The sequence below is a fragment of the Palaemon carinicauda genome, chromosome 33 (genome assembly GCF_036898095.1).
Source record: "Palaemon carinicauda isolate YSFRI2023 chromosome 33, ASM3689809v2, whole genome shotgun sequence".
Classification (NCBI taxonomy): Eukaryota; Metazoa; Arthropoda; class Malacostraca; order Decapoda; family Palaemonidae; genus Palaemon; species Palaemon carinicauda.
In genome coordinates, this window is record NC_090757.1 from 13,639,630 (window position 1) to 13,658,986 (window position 19,357).

General features: G+C 33.6%; 1 long non-coding RNA gene across 1 annotated transcript in view; it reads right to left on the reverse strand.

Moving 5' to 3' along the window:
* Window positions 1–4,964: 4,964 nt before the first annotated feature.
* The window catches only part of LOC137626076 (uncharacterized), a 563,951-nt gene continuing 549,558 nt past the window's right edge, over window positions 4,965–19,357 (reverse strand). The window contains exon 5 of the long non-coding RNA XR_011040977.1: window positions 4,965–5,155. This is a non-coding gene — a long non-coding RNA (uncharacterized lncRNA). The remainder of the gene's footprint in view (window positions 5,156–19,357) is intronic.

The following is a 19,357-nucleotide window of genomic DNA, read 5'->3' on the forward strand; positions in this document are numbered from 1 at the left end:
GACATCTCCATACCTTCCCATGAAATGTACCGGGATTAATGAAGCCAACTGTACCTCTGGTTTGAGCTTCCAGAAGTCAGGGCAATACGACCCGTAGTCTAACGTGTCACGGGTCGGTACTTTCCCTCGCGAAAACTTGAAATCTATTCAAACTATTATGAATCATGTAATTCTATTTCATTTTAAGTTTCAAATCGTTAAGGAAATACTGTAATTGGGTTATTTTGAATTGATCCGAATCGATTAAGAAGGATAATTGTCAAATAACATCTCTAAAAGTACCTAACAATAAACGTACAAAGCAAATTAGTAAAATTTAGCCAAGTAAAATTAACGTCATAAAATCTAATGACGAATATATTCCACTTCGAATGAAACTCAATGCTGAAAATGTAGTTTCTCAAGGGGAAGGGGATCCCCATGGGAACAAAGGGGGGCTAGAAAAATGGAGAGGGGGTTAGATGATATTCAAATCCCGAGGGAAACTCTTATAGTGGACACCTGGCGTGGAAAGGATCTAAATGATTAGCCTGGTCCACCTCTCCTCCTCCAACTAGTAGGAGTTTGCGTGTCTCTTCTCAAACGAAGGATTTCTGGTCACGAGATTTGACAAGATCCTTAAGTAACCAACTGTGCAAAATGGCCCCTCGAGATGCACGGATGCTTACCCATATCACAACGGCGTTGCAAATTGCTGATCATTTCTGCAGCGAATGACTAATAATGATCTGCAGACGGAGGCGGCGAAGGCTTCCCGTTGCTCCTCGGGTTCGGCGACGCCGTCGTCGTCAGGCAGACAGACTGAACTAATGCAAACCATATCATTCGTCAGAAAACGGAGGATCGTCCATACGGAAAAAAGACCTTCTGGTTAGCGTTAATGACTTACCTCTGATTGCATATGCGAGGGGGAATTATGTGTCAGTGGCCTTCGCCAAAAGCAACGTTAGATTTCATTCCGTACAATCACGCAGTCTGCAGTTCGCAGTGACACGAACTGGACATTTTAAATCACCACTTGCAAATTGGCTTTTTTTTCCTTTTTTTTTTTTGTATGATAATGTTAAGGCTGAAACTGAAGTTTAAATAAAGGGGAATACTTTGGATAACTCAAAGGGAAGTAAAGTTGATATTTTCTTGAATAATAATAATAATAATAATAAAATTAGGCTATTTATATGATAATGCTGAGACTAAAACTAAAGAATACAGGAGAAATACTTCGGATAACACAAAGGGATAAGTTGATATATTTCTTAAATAATAATAATAATAATAATAATAATAATAATAATAATAATAATAATAATAATAATAATAAAAAGAAGAAGAAGAAGAAGAAGAAGAATCATTATCATCATTATAATTAATACTATTTATGATATTCTTTCATATTTCTTATGCGTGAGGATTACTATTTATATTTAACTTTTTTTATTACGCGATAAGGTGTAACAACTTCACCCATACAGACTACCAAAAATCAATCCCTTTTTAATAAATTACATAAACATACCAACACCGCATACGGAAGGCTCCGTATTCTAAGAATCCAATCTATAAACAAACAACAGCCTCAAATAACATGAGAAAATTAATGTGGAAAAAATAATAAACAAGAGATGAAAGCAGAATACACAGAAAAAAAGCAGCAGCCGCCATTTTGTTGCTCCGCCATTACTGTCTCTTAACCTCATTTGGTGGGTCTCCGTGTTGCACCCGGAGTTAATGACACCACCGTAATGGAACAACGAAAATGGCTCTCATTAGCCGAGGCGGGGAGGGGAGGAAGGAGGGGGGAAGGAGGGGGGGAAGGATAAAGGGAGGGGGAGGGGTGCTAGAGACATTATGGAATGGGTGGGGGAGGGAGCCCCAGATGATTTCCACCGTAAAAGAAGTCAAATTACCCGTGTCAAAAAGTAAGACGAATGGGGTTACTGATGGTAGGAGGTGAAGGGGGTTGTGGGGGAGGGAAGAGGAGAAGGGGGATTGTGGGGGAGGGAAGAGGAGAAGGGGGATTGTGGAGGAGGGAAGAGGAGAAGGGGGATTGTGGAGGAGGGAAGAGAAGGGTTGGGGGGAGGAGGAGGAGGAGGAAGGCAAGAATCTCATAATGAAAGAAACTCTTTTGAGGTTTGAATGGAAATATGCTTCGAGTTTCCCCTGGCGTGTCTATCTCAGTATGTAAATGAGACAGCTAATGAAGGTGTCGTGAAATCCGACTTTTCTTCCTTTTACACCACTCGTTTTCTTTCTTTTTCGCTAATGAGGAAAAATAGAAAATTAGGATCTAAATAAAGGAAAGCCAAAGGGCCAGGACCCGGGGGTCACACTATGAAACGGCATTGGAGTGACTTTGCTATTCGTCAAACAGCTTCAAACTGCATTTTGTGATAGCTGGTCTTAAATCTGCTTGTATATTAATATGGGGAAAATAAAAAATCGGTTTCTTGATAAACAAATATATATATATATATATATATATATATATGAAAAAATTCCCTTAATTGTTCTGAAAACGTTTACTGCAAATTAACATCAGTAGTATATATACAAATCATAAACATAAATTTTTTAGTAATCTTAACAGCAGTAAATGAAATGTATTGTATAAAAGTAATTTTTATACAACAAAATTACATTTCATACAGCTAGAGCGGAAGGAACATAATGACAATGACAAGTGATGTATGGCATGGCAAAGAGCGTCTGTACCTTCCGAAGTACTAAAACGGTAGAACAACAGACAGAAATACAGCAAGACGTAATAACTCCTCTTTCATTACTTTCATTACGCAATTATCTCACAGCCATCCATGTAATGGAGAACCACAAGATGTACAGAAGAAGCAAAAACAGCAAACATTTTTAAAGTTTTCGGTTTTTAAATGGGTTTAGTAATTTGAAGAGAGAGAGAGAGAGAGAGAGAGAGAGAGAGAGAGAGAGAGAGGGGGATATATTGGTAAGTAACTATACAATTGGAACACCAAAGTTGATCTAAAGAAAATTTATTCGACTTTGATTTAAAAAAAAAAGCAGCTGATTAGGAACAAATAAAATGAATAATGCATACATAAATTATATTCGAGAGAGAGGAGAGAGAGAGAGAGAGAGAGAGAGAGAGAGAGAGGGGGGGGGATATATTGGTAAGTAAATAAAACTATTGGAACACCAAAGTTGATCTAAATAAAATTTATTCGACTTTGATTTAAAAAAAAAAAAAGCAGCTGATCAGGAACAAATAAAAATGAATACATGCATACATAAATTATACTAGAGAGAGAGAGAGAGAGAGAGAGAGAGAGAGAGAGAGAGAGAATTTCACAATCGGTGCATCACAATTGATATAAAGAAAACATAGAGTTATATTTGAAAACACATGAAAAACTTTAAATAAAAACAAATGAAGCGTTTGATTCTGGAACACGACGAACCTAATTAGAAAAAAAAATATAATTCTTTTTACAATTTTTTAATAAGTAATAATACATTTTTGCGTTATCATGAAAAAAAAATCACCCGAGTTCCATTTGTAATTCACCAACGGCAATTCTTCTACTTCCGCACTCATGCCAAATAAATTTTCAACAAAACAGCTATTCGTTTAAAAAATGCATAAAACGTTAAATGAGGATTTTTGTTGTCAATTTACCCGAGACAATCAAGGGTTGTTGGTTATATATTGTATTTTCCAATAATTTACATCTCTCTCTCTCTTCTATAAAAGAAGAAGCTAGAGAATATTAGGAACACAGTAGGAGGGAGTAACTTGAAGTCAATTGGATTCACTTATAACTAAACAGATCTCTCTCTCTCTCTCTCTCTCTCTCTCTCTCTCTCTCTCGTCTAAAATGGCAGAAGTTAGAAAATACTAGGAAGACAGTAGGAGGGAATCACTTGAAGTCAATTGGATTCACTATAACTAAACGATCTCTCTCTCTCTCCTCTCTCTCTCTCTCTCTCTCTCTCTCTCTTCTAAAATGGAAGTTAGAGAATATTAGGAAGACAGTAGGAGGGAGTCACTTGAAGTCAATTGGATTCACTTATAACTAAACAGATCTCTCTCTCTCTCTCTCTCTCTCTCTCTCTCTCTCTCTCTCTTTCTAAAATGGAAAGAGTTAGAGAATATTAGGAAGATAGTAGGAGGGAGTCACTTGAAGTCAATTGGATTCACTTATAACTAAACGGATCTCTCTCTCTCTCTCTCTCTCTCTCTCTCTCTCTCTCTCCTTCAAGCCTGGAAGTCAAGGCGACCTCACTTTATGATTCACTTACAACTAAAAGCACTTAAGTGGAAATATTATGGCCGCCACTTTCGGTCTGCTGCAGTGGACTTTTAAAGTCCTGAATCGTAAAACCTTGAAGTATTTTAACTCGCCGTCTTGATGCGAATATAATTATCAGTTGGGAACGGAAACGCACTAACCACTATCCAGTATATTCCAAATTTACGTTTTTTTTTCTTTTTTATATACGTGAAATATTTCGTGTAAAAACGTCTGAAGAGGCATAATATTGATCCTCTTTCTTAAATGTTATGATTTCGAAATTACTTGTAGAAATGCCTTATGAGATTAAGACAATGTAGAATAACATTAATGGAATAATATTAATCCTCTTTCTTAAATGTTATGATTTTGAAATTAGTTGTAGCAATGCCTTATGAGCTTAGGAGAATGTGGAGTAACATTGATGGAATGAAAACAAAATCGATCAACATAGAAATAGGGTAAACGTTAACCACGTGAAATAAATCTTATGTATCTAAAACAGAAAACATTACCAAACCCGGGTACTAATAAAGTGTAAACAGTGGACATTCAGAGATTATATGGCAAAAATGAATAAGAAAATAAGTAGAATAAAATAATTATGCACGAGAAGTTTTCAATAGATGGGTCTTACACCGTATGACTGACGTACGAAAAGAAACTCAATTGTAAATAAACTTTAAAAACTTACCTTAGTGGTCCGTGAAAAGGACGCAGACGTCTCCGGGCACAAAAGATGTCTGGAGCATACATTGTGTGTGAGTGCCACTAGTCTCCTCCTGGCATCCTGGGTATTCCAGGGGCACGATAGTGTGTCGTTCAGATACCAAAAGCTTCTTTCCATTCCATTTATCACCTCCATACGGAGTTCCAGTATCGCGATACACCTTAAAAAAAAAAAAAAAAAAAGAAATAAAGTGCAATTAACCTTTTCACGTATAACTAAAGAAAAGTTTTTTTTTTTATCCTTGCGGACATCAATTAGTAAATCTGCAGCACTAAATATGATCTAAAAATGAACGTTTAACCTGAATGAACATTATTTTAGATCTCACGTAAGATTTCAGAGCTTTAAGGTAATTGTCAAGAAAGAGTCTTTAAAAAGATGAGTTATTATTTTTGCGCTATCGATTTTTTTAAAATAGCCATCATCATCATCTCCTCCTGCGCCTTTGGATGCAAATAATTGATGTTTGAAATAGTATTAAAAACTTAAAAAAAAAAATAGAATTAGAACAGCTAGTTCAATGTGAAGAATCGAGTCACATAGTATGACTTTTTCCCTCTTACAGACTGCTTTCGTGCACATACACTAACAAAACCTAATGCCTGTATAAGCCTACCTTTTAGAGATGTTTAGGCATAAAAAATGTCCTGAATTACTTGAAATCCCCACCCCCCCCCCCCCTATTGAAGAAAGTAACCGAAACAACTTGAAAACTGCACTCTCCCGTTTGTATAATGTACGGTAGAAACAATTACACAAATAACACACTACTACATGTTCATAACTGAACGAAAAACTATGTGCGTAATGCATATCGTATATAACATGTTCAAAATAGAAAGCTTAAAAACTATTTCTAAACTCAAGGTTACCAAATCTCAACTGCCAAACCTTACATGGCACCCGATGCAATATTATTGTTATTATTACAAGCCAAGCTACAACCCTAGTTGGAAAAGCAAGATGCTATAAGGCCAAGGGCTCCAACAGGGAAAAATAGCCCAGTGAGGAAAGGAAATAACTAAATGATAAGAACAAATTAACAATAAATCATTCAACAAACAATAACAACATCAAAACAGATATGTCATATATAAACTATAAAAGGACTTATGTCAGCCTGTTCAACATAAAAACATTTGCTGCAACTTTGAACTTTTGAAATTTTACTGATTCAACTGCCCGATTAGGAAGATCATTCCACAACTTGGTCACAGCTGGAAGAAATCTTCTTGAATACTGTGTAGTATTGAGCCTCATGATGGAGAAGGCCTGGCTATTAGAATTAACTGCCTGCCTAGTATTACCAACAGGACTGAACTGTCCAGGAAGATCTGAATATAAAGGATGGTCAGAATTATGATGTATGAAATAATTATCTTGACTGTGTATCCTATACGTATCTTAAACTTTATATCCAATAATTTAGCTTGTTGTTAACTCTTGAATGAACAAATAAGGTCAATGCAAAGTTTAACTAGGCAATAAAGCATTCCATGTACAAAGATTTTTTAACTGCTTCCTAAATCAGTTTTTTTCAACTACTCCATAAACCATAAACAGTAATTTAAGCTACTACCTTAATAAGATATTTTAAAATAAACCCTGAAATAGCAGTATTTAATTACTCCCAGATTGAGATATCTTAAACTACCTGAAACTAATCCTTGAATTGGTAATTTTAAATTACTCCTTGAATGAGGTATATCAAACTACTCGATGAATTAGATATTTCAAGCAACCTTGCGAATTGAGTACTTTAAACTATTCCCCTAATTATTCATCCTAAACTAATCCTTAATCATGTATTTTAAGCATCTCTGTGAATCTTGTATCAAACTAATCCGTGAATCCTGTATCAAACTAATTCCTGAATAATGTATCATAAACTACTCACTGAATCATGTATCGCAAATAAACCGTGAATCACGTATCATGAACTACCCTTTGAATCGAGTGGGCTATCATAATCTAATCCGTGAATCATGTATCATAAACTACTCTCTGAATCGTGTATCATAAACTAATCCGGAAATCACGTGTCATAAACTAACCTTTGAATCTAGTGGGCTATCATAATCTAATCCGTGAATCATGTATCATAAACTACTATCTGAATCGTGTATCATAAACTAATCCGTGAATCACGTATCATAAACTAACCTTTGAATCTAGTGGGCTATCATAATCTAATCCGTGAATTATGTATCATAAACTACTCTCTGAATCGTGTATCATAAACTAATCCGTGAATCGTCTATCATAAACTACTCCACGAATTGTCAACTACTTGAATGAGGAAGTTTAAACTACTCACAGAAATCACACACTTTAAACTAATCCCGAAGCCTTAACTTTAGCAATCCTCTGAATTAACTAATCCCGAAGCCTTAACTTTAGCAATCCTCTGAATTAACTAATCCCGAAGCCTTAACTTTAACAATCCTCTGAATTAACTAATCCCGAAGCCTTAACTTTAGCAATCCTCTGAATTAACTAATCCCGAAGCCTTAACTTTAACAATCCTCTGAATTAACTAATCCCGAAGCCTTAACTTTAACAATCCTCTGAATTAACTAATCCCGAAGCCTTAACTTTAGCAATCCTCTGAATTAACTAATCCCGAAGCCTTAACTTTAGCAATCCTCTGAATTAACTAATCCCGAAGCCTTAACTTTAGCAATCCTCTGAATCAGAATTCAAAACTACACTTTTTTACCAAGTACTCTAGAAAACCACCAATACATTCTAAATGATCCCCGAATCATAAATCTAAAACTAGTTCTTTAACAAAACTAAAATTGTTGTAGATTTCAAGCATGCATGAATTGGTTACATCTATCTGCTTCACGTTACAAAATCATCCCGTTTTTTGAACTAGTTTCACTCTCTTTCAGATCATGAAAGATGAAGATAAAGACTATCGGCAACGACTGCCACAGGAGCCTAACCCCAAAGTTCAAGGGAAGGTCAGTAAAATATGTACAGGCATTTTACCTCGTTTTTCGTAATAACAAGCTTTCAACTTCGGTTTACAATTTACTGGAGATATTAAATCTGTACAGATTATATCGTAAATCGACAAAAATCATAGGTTATTGATTTAGTCTGTAATAACTTTGATTATTAAGAAAAATCATACATGTCCTCATCTTAACTATATGTGTGTGGCGGTTAGCAATAGTATTACTTCCTCTAGTAATACTAAAATTTACCCGTTACTAAACCGGGCATTTTGTTCACAGAAATCATAAAATATATTTAGACAGTGATCTAGATTCTTTTTGTTCCTCGAAATATAAAATAATAATACTGAACTTAAATTCTTCTTTCCCACAAAAAAAAAATAAAAATAATTAAAATAAAGGCAGTAAGAAATGGAAAACCATGAAAATTCATCTAACGTGTTAGATAACCTAACAATAGACACGCTTTACTGCTTTTCAATAGTCATTATTAGATATTATCCCATAATCCACGATTCAAAAGGAAAAAGGTTTCATTTTACTCGCACGACGGGGGTAGAAAGAGGGAATTTTTTTTCTTGAATTCTTTGCTTTCCAAGAAACTCGCGAGCGCAACGAACTACATGCAACGAACTGCTTGCTCTGCTAGTCGTGGCGATTTCCCCTGAAAACAGCCACTGCTTTCATAGAACTAACATTAACTCCGTTTTGAAACACGCGATGGTTTTAATGACGTTTCTTTATCTACAGCTCTGAACGCTTGACAAGAAGTTTTCTCCTTCAAAAGTCGATTTGCGTTATGTTCTGAAAGGCTACAAATTCTAAATAAAAGTTCTGTCCATGTAGAAACAGGAAATTAGCAGGCCTGGAGTATGCTGATGATGCTCTCCTTATTAGCAAAACGCCACAAGACTTGCAAAGCTTGCTTACCAGAATGCATGAAATATCACATGAGGTTGGGCCGTAGTAACAGGAAATTAGCAGGCCTGGAGTATGCTGATGATGCTCTCCTTATTAGCAAAACGCCACAAGACTTGCAAAGCTTGCTTACCAGAATGCATGAAATATCACATGAGGTTGGGCCGTAGTAACAGGAAATTAGCAGGCCTGGAGTATGCTGATGATGCTCTCCTTATTAGCAAAACGCCACAGGACTTGCAAAGCTTGCTTACCAGAATGCATGAAATATCACATGAGGTTGGGCTCCAGACAAAGTGAATTAAGACGGAGATGATGAGAATGAAATATGCAATGGAAGATGAAATATCAATGGGAGGAGAAAGGATTAATGAGGTGGAATTATTTAAATATTTAGGAACTATGATCTCCAATACAGGGTCTTTAGAATTGGAGTTAAATGAAGGATTGAAAAAAAAAAGAAATCACACAATGGATAGCTTAAGTAAAATTTGGAAATCGAATCGCCTGAAATTATATATAAAAATAAGGCTATATATCAGTTTACTGAGATCGGTGTTACTGTATGGTCATGAGTAGTGGTATGACAATGAAACAATATCCAACAGATTTTGTAGATTTGAGAACAAAGCACTCAGAAGAATATTGGGAGTTATATGGCATAACAGAATTAGAAATGAAACTATAAGAGAAATTACTCGAGTGCCATAAATGGATGAGATCATGGTGAGGGGTCTATGGAGATGGTTTGGGCATGCTCTTCCCACTCCTCAAGTGATATTAGTTCACCAAACTTTCAACTGGGCTCCACAAGACACTAAAAGAGTTGGAATACCCAGGTCTACAAGGCTGAGGACTATGAAGCGTGAAGTAGGTAGTGATGAAAGGAGAAGTATTGACTTGAAAGCTCAAGATAGAGACGACTGGCGACATCTAACTTGGGGCCCTTTGCGTCAATAGGCGTAGGAAGAGTTCATGATGTTGATGAGTCATTCACATTTCTTTTCTTAATTAGCTTCATTATTTTTTTTTTTTAAATCCAAAGGCTTAGATAACACTGATGTGTAGCACTGACAAGGTAAAAGACACTACAATTTTGTGCAATGTCCAAAGGGCGGAATGACCAGTAACTGGGATCTTCCTCCACCCACGTTGAGACTAGAAGGAACAAGGCACACCTTATAAACCTTACTTCACAAGAACAGTAAATTAGAGATGATGCTAGATCATAGCTAAGTCATTGGCTATCTCTTCACTCAAATGTAGAGTTTATATTAATGGGAATCATAAGTAATACACCACAATAAGCTCGCGTAGAAGGTCAAAACCCAATCAGATACTCTAAAAAATAACAGAACATATTATTCCAAACCTAACTAATGTTCCTAATTATCCCAAGCATCAAACATCTTGGATTTTTTTTCCATTATTAATCCTCCCAAAACAAATAAACTCCAAAACTAGGTCATTCCAAAACCCACTAGCAACCTTATTTCAATTGATGACCCTCTCACACAAATTAACATTTACAATATCAGCACAATATTTTGTGAGTTGTAGATGGGTGAAGCGAGTGCAAGTCCAGCGATCAAACTAATTTCCTTTGATTCTTTTCCGTCTAGGAATGGCGTAAAAGATGAACTGAAAAATTGAGAGCATTAATCAAATCGGATTATTAAGCCCAATATATATATATATATATATATATATATATATATATATATATATATATATATATATATATATATATATATATTCACACACACACACACACACACACACACACACACACACACACACACACACACACACACACATATATATATATATATATATATATATATATATATATATATATATATATATCATCATCATCATCGACAGTTACTAGTCCACTGCAGAACAAAAACCTCAGACATGTTCTTCCACGTGCATCTTTAAGTCTTTGTGCCAGTACACACCAGCGAACTTTCTTAGTTTGTTAAACCGTCGTCTTCTCTTCCTTCTCCCGCTTCTTTTATAATGTCTGGGGACATATTCTGTTATTCTTAATATCCATCTATTGTCTGTCATTCTCATTATATGTCCTCATTTTATATATATATATATATATATATATATATATATAAATATATATATATATATATATATATATATATATATACATGATATATATATATATATATATATATATATATATATATATATATATATATATATATATATATATATATATACATGATATATATATATATATATATATATATATATATATATATACATATATATATATATATATATATATATATATATATATATATATATATATATGAATATATATATTTTTGTGGCTTAAGAATGTGGGGTCTCCATCTAGAACCTTTTGAAAGTGCTATTCCCCAATGCAGGCAAATAAGTAAGTGGTACGTTTGGTAGGTCATACTTCCAGCCAGCCTCCCCCTGGCCCACTAACTGCAAATGGGTACCAAGTTCAACATCTGTGTACAAAAGAGGGTGTGTGTCAAGTAACCTCGTTAATAAAGACTGATATAGGAACCCATTGGTTGTAATCTTCCGGCGCTCGTCACCCCCAAAAATGGAATTAATACAATCAAACCATTGGCTTGGGTAGTGCCATAGACTCTGTACCATGGTCTTCCACTGTCTTGGGTAAGAATTTCTTTCACTTGTAGGGTACCCAGGCACACTATTCTGTCTGTTACCTTATTTTCTTTGTTCACTGGGCTGTTTTCCCTGTTGGAGGCCCTTGGGCTTATAGCATTCCACTTTTCCAACTAGGGTTGTGGCTTAGCTAATAATAATAATAATAATAATAATAATAATAATAATAATAATAATAATAATAATAATAATAATATTATGCTGTATCACTTCTCATGTATCAAGATACTTAGTGAGAGTCAAAACCCTGGTTCAATGATGATTGTAGACGTGCTTATTTGGAGAAGCAGGAGGCCTATCTTCTCTGGAAGGGTAACAAATCAGGTTTTACCTGGAATAACTATACTCAGCTTAGAGCTTTTGCTCACAGAGTTCATGTTTCAACTGAAAAGGAATACAATTTAAACGTAAAAGAAATCCTTGTTGGTTATCCTGAAGAGTTTTATATCCTTCATTCGTTACTTCTCATATAGTTTAATATTTCCTTGTTTCCTTTCCTCACGGGGCTATTCTTCCCTGTTGGAACCCCTGGGATTATGGTATCCTCCTTTTTCAACTACGATTGTAGCTTAGCTAATAATAATAATAATAATAATAATAATAATAATAATAATAATAATAATAACAATAATAAAAATAATAATAATATTAATAATAACACAAACTATGTATGTATGTATGTGTGTATATATATACATACATATATATATATATATATATATATATATATATATATATATATATATATATATATATATATATATATATATTTACCTCTAATAAAAATGCATAAAATTTTCTAGATTCTACCGATAAATTGTTTTGTCATTTTACTGAGCTAAATATATTATTATTTTTACTGGGTATGTTAAGACCATACGCAAAGCAATAAAAAAAATATATGTCCGAGTGCTACCCAATACCTAACAACCTTTTCAATGGCTCTATCAGACTTCTGACTCATGGACGAAGCAACCGCTAATTCCCAAATTTTCGATAACTTCATTGCCTGGGAGCTGGTGGTGTGGTTTTGCCTTCTCCTGTGTGATAACAGATGATTATGCTCTGAGGTGACATCCCGCTGGGCTGTGAGGGGAGCGTACAACTCTTTTGATTTTCTCACACGCTGCTTTGAATATCCGAAAACGAGTTGGCAGAAGCTTGTCCAAGTTTTGGCTATTTCCGGGCCAATCTCCATACTTAACCCTTCCTGTTTTCTTCAAAAAGTGCGATTATCTTAAGACTCTTTTTGGGAAGGCAAATCAGCTTCTGGAATTTCTAAACAGTCTTTTAATTTCTCCTTCATTTGCGGTAAAGCAAGACTTCCTGAGCTCATCAGGCTTTGCTGCAACTGTCTGGGATCATTTTAGAAAAAAATTCCAATTTGCGGGATTGCTGTGTCTGCGTAGATTTATGCTAGTCTTCGTTAATAATTCTCTGTATTCATCAGGGTTAACGCGTATAAAGAAGTTGCATTTACATGTAAATTTACATATATACTTAAGTAACTGGCAATTATGATAAAACATAAATTATTATTCCATAAGCTTCACATTAGAAAGTGGGCTTCACCAATACCTAATTATGTTTAAGAGAAACTAACCCCTAAAAAGAAATACTCCTTTTTAGCAAAACAAAATCTATTGAAGATAACAGGATTAGAAAATTAAAAGGATCCTTGTTATGTACTACTAATCAGCTTTATATAAAGAAGAGAAAGTGTCAGACTAACTATATATATATATATATATATATATATATATATATATATATATATATATATATATATATATATATATAACTTTTAAGGGGTTTGTTTCTTTTAAACATAATTAGATATTGGTGAAACCCACTTTTTAATGTGAAGCTTATGGAATAATAATTTATGTTTTATCATATATATATATATATATATATATATATATATATATATATATATATATATATATATATGAATGTGAAGCTTATGGAATATATATATATATATATATATATATATATATATATATATATATATATATGTAATATATATGCATATGTATATATATATATATATATATATATATATATATATATATATATATATATGTAATATATATGCATATGCATATATGTATACATATATATATATATATATATATATATATATATATATATAAATATATACATATATATTTATATATATATATATATATATATATATATATTCATATATATATGTATATATATACTGTACATATAAATTATATATATATATATATATATATATATATATATATATATATATATATATATATATATATATATATATATATATATATACATACATACATACACACCGTGTTGAAAAGAGGTACCCCGAGAGGTAGGCTAGCTAACACTCAGAAACCACACTGTCCCCTCAAATTGTCGAAACAGCGGATTGTAGTTAGAAATGGGGGAGGGTGCAAGGGGGTTGAATATGTGCACGAGTGCAACCTATCTAAATATTTATCCGTCATTAATGATGGGTAGCGTACACTAATAAAGTATATTCGATCTATTCACCTATCTCATTATGGGCTAGCGAACTACCTTTTCTGTCAATCATTATTTGACAACATTCTTGCTGGAGGATATGTCAAGAATGACATAGAATCTGCAGAAGAATTTGATACGTTTATTTCCTTCTGTTTTGATAAGTAAATGCCTCACGCTATCGTCAGAGATTCTTAACGGAACCCAGAGACAGTAAATAGCGATATTTAGTGATTCTAGCGATAAGAAATTTTTTTTTTTTTGCGGGAAGTTGTAACACTTTAGTAACGCTAGAAGCAATTTTCTTGATAAAATGTCAGAGATCAAGTTCGTTGATAAAAGGGAAAAGTTGTAAAGAGAAAATCATATTTTTTTTTATCTTTTTTTATAATTCAGTCTCAATTTCCACATATTAGGATTATCATAATCGGTAACGAGAAACTCCTGCAGTTTAAATATGATTATTACTATTAGTAATATTATTACCATCATCATTAAACCTTCCATTGGTGGTCGTACAGTAGTATTGTTTTATCAACATATATCTCAAGTAGTAAGTTTATCATTATCATTATCGTTACCATCACTAATATTATAATTATCACTACCATTATCATCAACATTTTTATTATTACTTTGCTAGTAGTAATAGTAGTACAAATTTCAGGACTTTTCACAATCCCAATCAACCTCATCTCCACCTATAAAAAAGATGATACACGCAAACAAAAACAATCCATCCTTTTAGTGAAAGGTCGTTCATGAACTGGAAATAAAAGTGTAATGTACAAACAATAACTCTTTGACAAGAGTAGACATTACTGAGCTCACTGCTCATTAACACGAAGCAATAAGCGAACTGAGAATTTTGCAACAAATGATTATTAGTATTTAGGAACATCGTGTACCTGGGTCAAGCTTTTTTGGGGGAGTTGGAAATTACAGTTGGGAAATTAGAATAAAAGACAATGTTGGAAAACTTAGCGGTGGAGCTAATTTGTGCCTAGTATTAAGAATGCATTTCTTTCGGCTGTTTTTAAATCAACAGATTAGCTAAATTGCTCTTGTTGTTTTTTTGAACACGATAACAACGCAATTCATCCGTTTATCAGCGTTATAAATCTAACATACTGAAAGAGATTATATAATCATGAAGCGGCTACAAAAGAATCAAATATAATTCCAAAGGTACTTATCATGCGGCCATATTTTGCACATGAATTATTCTAGTAGCCTCCTCCTTCAACATTACCCTGAGGGTCATATACATTACCCTCCAGTAAGATAGTTCCCCTACCAACTCTCCTTTAACCATCTTGAAAGCAAGCGAGTCCCTCTATTAAAACTTTAAAGTGGGTCTATTGACTTTTCATACTAAAAGATATGAAATTTCATATTAATTCCTTGTCCATACGTCACGCCAAAATCTTCCTCATGCCCCTCAAGATCAAAACAGAGCTCCTTTTTCTCTCCCCCTCTCTTTAGAACTTACTGCCATCCACCCCCTGCAGCTACTTTCCCCTCCAGCTCTAATACTATACAATGGCTCCGCCTATTATCTTCATTCGTCATTGCCTGAGAGCTCAACAGGGGTCATTATCCCCAAACTGCGATCCCCTACCATTTCGCATCACTCCAGCTTAAAATTATGCCAAATAAAGGATATCCTCCAAATTGGAAGAACTTCAAACTGTGGGAACTCAGCTTTGGAACTTTTCCAACCTGAAGGAACTCCTCCAACCTGATTGAATATCTCAAACTTGAGAGAGAGCTTCTCCAAGATAAATGAACTCCTCCCTATTGAATCAATATGTCGAACCGTAGTCAATTTCTCCAAGCTTTAGGAAAATCTCCAATTTGAAGGAACTCTTCCAAAGGAACGACCTTCTCACACCAAGGCAAATTTTGCAAAGCTATGTTAGTTAGGGAAACTTCGAAATGGAAACTCGTCCTGAGTGAGAGAACTCTCCTAAACAGTAGGAACTCCTCTAAATTGAATGAGCTTCTCTAATTTGAAAGACCTCCGAAAAGAAGGACATTCTCTTAACCCTTTCACTGATAGTGGTGAATTCAGCAAAACTTCTTACTTAACAAACACTTTCGAAATCACACAAAACCTAGCTTGTTAATATTACTATTATTATTATCATTATTATTATTATTATTATTACTATTATTATTATTATTATTATTATTATTATTATTATTATTATTACTGTCCAAGCTACAACCCTAGTTGGAAAAGCAAAGTGCTATAAGCCCAGGGGCTTCAGCAGGGAAAAATAGCCCAGTGAGGAAAGGAAAAAAGGAAATAAATAAATGAAGGGAATAAATTAACAAAAAATCAATCTAAAAAAAAAAAGTAACAAACTCTTTCAAGATCACACAAACCCTAGCTTGTTGATATTTATTGGGGAGCTTACATCAAGACCTTTTCAATGAATACCGATTTCCTTTGGTTTGAGTGATTTTAAAAGACGTTCCCCTTTTTTCAAAAAAGGATGAAAGAGTTAAATGAGACCTTACTAACTAAAAGAACTCCTTTAAAAGAGTATCAGTCAGTAAGCTAGCAGGTGAAGCCACAAGTAATTGGCTTCACCTCTGTTGTTATGATTTCCGTCAAGACAAAGACCGACTATAAGAAACCTAATTTTCGAAGCATTTTTGGGCCAAGTTGCCCGTAAAGACGGACCAAATCATATGAATAAATCGTTTTCCAGGTGCACGGGTGCTGACAGAAAACACAGTAATGATGATTATTTTCCTTCGAAGATAATTTAGAATCAGCACTGTTACTTACCAACGAATCTCTCTCTCTCTCTCTCTCTCTCTCTCTCTCTCTCTCTCTCTCTCTCTCTCTCTCTCTCCATGAAACTTTGACACGTGTTGCATTTTTTACATAAAACACCTAAGAATACTAAACCTACTTGTGACCAATGTCTGTCTACCTACCTACCTGTTACACCTATCTAACAAAATGCAGCCATACAAACTTTGAGTTTTTTTTTTTTTTTTTTTTTTTTTTTTTTATTTATTCACGCAAACTGAGGGAAACCAGTCCCCAACCTTCGCATACTTAAAGGCCACTAAGTTGGAAAGAAGAGGTATCGCGTCTGAAAGACAGACAAAGTATCCATCGAAATATAAAGAAATTCAATCTTCGCATGGCTGCTAATAATGAGGACTAGCGACAAACAACTATAGTATTAGTAGAACTTCAAAAATTCACACATGCAGCAATTTTTTTTTTTTTTGAACATGCTAACACAAGTCTATATATACGAAAGCTCTATTTGAATTACTATTCTCAACATATTTTATTTCAATTGTTCATTACTTCTCATATAGTGTATTTATTTACTTATTTCCTTTCCTCACTGGGCTATTTTTTCCCGTAGAGCGCTTGGGCTTATAGCATCCTACTTTTCCAACCATGGTTATAGCTTACATAATAATAATAATAATAATAATAATAATAATAATAATAATAATACATCTTAGCAAATAATAGCATATGGTATGACCTTCAAGTAAGATATGGAGACGTAATAATAATTGCTAATCTTAATGATCACTATAAACGTCACTCAAAATCCATCATACCTTCTGTCATGTCATTCTTAATAACTCGTACAGATTTCATAGGTGAGCAAAGAGTGTGTTTCAAATTTATTATTCATTGGGGGTTTAAAAATTCCTATAACCAATCTGTAATGCGATAGTAACAATGAAATGATGATAAAAACACACTCTTGAAAAAGAGGCCGTCTTCCAACACTAGAGGGCACAATGGAAGAGCTGTTGTTGAACAACTTATTAAAACCATAATTAGCCTTTCGGGTGAACTAAGTTTTAATTATCTTATGGTCATTATGAAGGTCGCCAATTAAATGCAAACCCTCTTGACATATTTACCGATGAATGAAAAAAAATATTAATATATTATCAAGGATATATATATATATATATATATATATATATATATATATAATATATATATATATATATATATATATATATATATATATTCTATACATATATATAAATTATATACAGAGAGAGAGAGAGAGAGAGAGAGAGAGAGAGAGAGAGAGAGAGAGAGAGAGAGAGAGAGAGAGAGAGAGAGAGATCCGTACCGACCAAGTCACATCGTTCAGCGACTTGATTTTTCAGCGAAAGGGAAACAGCGATTTATATAATAATAAAATAGTAATTCTAGTTTTAATACAACCTACCCTCTCAAAATTTCTGCTGTGAAGACTTAACCACAAAAGGATATAAATCTATATATATATATATATATATATATATATATATATATATATATATATATATATATATATATATATATATATATATATATATATAGACAAATGAGTCTGCTTACATATGCTTGTGTGAAAGCATACCAGACTGAAAATCTATTGAGAATCAACGTCATATTGATAGTTTTACGTTTCCAATTCGAAGAGTACTATTCAGAGAACATTATGAAATGAGCAGAGAATAGTTACAAAACGAACACGCCCACCAGAGAATCAACTTAATCTAGTAGCCTGTGGCATTGGCTCCACAAAACCTCAATAAAATTCCTCGAGGCAGAATAATGTATTCCTCGCCACAACACGCGACTAGAACAGGTGCCATCCACAGTAAAAAAAAAAAAAGAGGTGAGAGAGAGAGAGAGAGAGAGAGAGAGAGAGAGAGAGAGAGAGAGAGAGAGAGAGAGAGAGAGAGAGAGAGAATGGTCTCACAATACAAAAGTTTCTCATATACGACTGAATTATTAGAAAAAATTTACTTCCAAACCAATATTACAAAATCTTCAATAAATATTTTCTTAAAGCCTATAATTTCTAAAAGAAAAATGAAAATATGAAGGGGTTTTAAAGTGTATTTTTTTAAGAGAATTTAGCCAAACAACCTTTACACAATACATCTGCTATGATATATGTCTTCGTGAAGACGGTGAAAGATATTACATGCCATCAATTGCTCTTGCAATAAAATAAAGTAACAGTTTATTTGCGGTATAAAAATATATAGTTAGTACCTAACTTATGAATTTGTTATACTGAGTTTCTCATGTGGAGAGACAGGTAAAAACATAGCCAAATACAAATTTTTAATATCATGGCAATGCTACTTGCAAAATATATCAATAAATACAAACATATACTTGTTTGTATGCATGTAGTAAATGAATGAAAATAAATATTGACTATAAAGTCAATAAGGCAATTAAGTAAACACAACATGTTACGAACAACTGCTCTGGG